Here is a 2,939-nt window from a genome sequence, read left to right on the forward strand (position 1 = left end):
GCCGGAGGGGTTACTGTGCGCGTTCCGGGAGCGGTGGGGTTAATGTGCGCGTTCCGGGACCGGAGGGGTTAATGTGCTCATTCCGGGGCCGGAGGGGTTACTGTACGTGTTCCGGGGCCGGAGGGGTTAATGTGCGCGTTTCCGGGGACAGAGGGGTTAATGTGCGCGTTCCGGGGACAGAGGGGTTAATGTGAGCACTCCGGGTACAGAGGGGTTAATGTGAGCACTCCGGGTACAGAGCGATTAATGTGAGCACTCCGGGTACAGAGGGGTTAATGTGAGCACTCCGGGTACAGATGGGTTAATGTGAGCACTCCGGGTACAGAGGGGTTAATGTGAGCACTCCGGGTACAGAGGGGTTAATGTGAGCACTCCGGGTACAGAGGGGTTAATGTGAGCACTCCGGGTACAGAGGGGTTAATGTGAGCACTACGGGTACAGAGGGGATAATGTGAGCACTCCGGGTACAGAGGGGTTAATGTGAGCACTCCGGGTACAGAGGGATTAATGTGAGCACTCCGGGTACAGAGGGGTTAATGTGAGCACTCCGGGTACAGAGGGGTTAATGTGAGCACTCCGGGTACAGAGGGGTTAATGTGAGCACTCCGGGTACAGAGGGGTTAATGTGAGCACTCCGGGTACAGAGGGATTAATGTGAGCACTCCGGGTACAGAGGGGTTAATGTGAGCACTCCGGGTACAGAGGGGTTAATGTGAGCACTCCGGGTACAGAGGGGTTAATGTGAGCACTCCGGGTACAGAGGGGTTAATGTGAGCACTCCGGGTACAGAGGGGTTAATGTGAGCACTCCGGGTACAGAGGGGTTAATGTGAGCACTCCGGGTACAGAGGGATTAATGTGAGCACTCCGGGTACAGATGGGTTAATGTGAGCACTCCGGGTACAGATGGGTTAATGTGAGCACTCCGGGTACAGATGGGTTAATGTGAGCACTCCGGGTACAGAGGGGTTAATGTGAGCACTCCGGGTACAGAGGGATTAATGTGAGCACTCCGGGTACAGGTGGGTTAATGTGAGCACTCCGGGTACAGATGGGTTAATGTGAGCACTCCGGGTACAGATGGGTTAATGTGAGCACTCCGGGTACAAAGGGGTTAATGTGAGCACTCCGGGTACAGAGGGGTTAATGTGAGCACTCCGGGTACAGAGGGGTTAATGTGAGCACTCCGGGTACAGAGGGGTTAATGTGAGCACTCCGGGTACAAAGGGCTTAATGTGAGCACTCCGGGTACAGAGGGATTAATGTGAGCACTCCGGGTACAGGGGGGTTAATGTGAGCACTCCGGGTACACGGGGGTTAATGTGAGCACTCCGGGTACAGATGGGTTAATGTGAGCACTCCGGGTACAGAGGGGTTAATGTGAGCACTCCGGGTACAGAGGGGTTAATGTGAGCACTCCGGGTACAGAGGGGTTAATGTGAGCACTCCGGGTACACAGGGGTTAATGTGAGCACTCCGGGTACAGAGGGCTTAATGTGAGCACTCCGGGTACAGAGGGGTTAATGTGAGCACTCCGGGTACAGAGGGCTTAATGTGAGCACTCCGGGTACAGAGGGCTTAATGTGAGCACTCCGGGTACAGAGGGGTTAATGTGAGCACTCCGGGTACAGAGGGATTAATGTGAGCACTCCGGGTACAGATGGGTTAATGTGAGCACTCCGGGTACAGATGGGTTAATGTGAGCACTCCGGGTACAGAGGGGTTAATGTGAGCACTCCGGGTACAGAGGGGTTAATGTGAGCACTCCGGGTACAGAGGGGTTAATGTGAGCACTCCGGGTACACAGGGGTTAATGTGAGCACTCCGGGTACAGAGGGCTTAATGTGAGCACTCCGGGTACAGAGGGGTTAATGTGAGCACTCCGGGTACAGAGGGCTTAATGTGAGCACTCCGGGTACAGAGGGGTTAATGTGAGCACTCCGGGTACAGAGGGGTTAATGTGAGCACTCCGGGTACAGATGGGTTAATGTGAGCACTCCGGGTACAGATGGGTTAATGTGAGCACTCCGGGTACAGAGGGGTTAATGTGAGCACTCCGGGTACAGAGGGGTTAATGTGAGCACTCCGGGTACAGAGGGGTTAATGTGAGCACTCCGGGTACAGAGGGGTTAATGTGAGCACTCCGGGTACACAGGGGTTAATGTGAGCACTCCGGGTACAGAGGGCTTAATGTGAGCACTCCGGGTACAGAGGGCTTAATGTGAGCACTCCGGGTACAGAGGGGTTAATGTGAGCACTCCGGGTACAGAGGGATTAATGTGAGCACTCCGGGTACAGATGGGTTAATGTGAGCACTCCGGGTACAGAGGGGTTAATGTGAGCACTCCGGGTACAGAGGGGTTAATGTGAGCACTCCGGGTACAGAGGGGTTAATGTGAGCACTCCGGGTACAGAGGGGTTAATGTGAGCACTCCGGGTACAGAGGGGTTAATGTGAGCACTCCGGGTACAGAGGGCTTAATGTGAGCACTCCGGGTACAGAGGGGTTAATGTGAGCACTCCGGGTACAGAGGGGTTAATGTGAGCACTCCGGGTACAGATGGGTTAATGTGAGCACTCCGGGTACAGAGGGGTTAATGTGAGCACTCCGGGTACAGAGGGGTTAATGTGAGCACTCCGGGTACAGAGGGCTTAATGTGAGCACTCCGGGTACAGAGGGGTTAATGTGAGCACTCCGGGTACAGAGGGGTTAATGTGAGCACTCCGGGTACAGAGGGGTTAATGTGAGCACTCCGGGTACAGAGGGGTTAATGTGAGCACTCCGGGTACAGAGGGCTTAATGTGAGCACTCCGGGTACAGAGGGGTTAATGTGAGCACTTCGGGTACAAAGGGCTTAATGTGAGCACTCCGGGTACAGAGAGGTTAATGTGAGCACTCCGGGTACAGATGGGTTAATGTGAGCACTCCGGGTACAGAGGG

Source organism: Pseudophryne corroboree, chromosome 6 (assembly GCF_028390025.1).
Source record: "Pseudophryne corroboree isolate aPseCor3 chromosome 6, aPseCor3.hap2, whole genome shotgun sequence".
In the NCBI taxonomy this organism is placed as follows: domain Eukaryota; kingdom Metazoa; phylum Chordata; class Amphibia; order Anura; family Myobatrachidae; genus Pseudophryne; species Pseudophryne corroboree.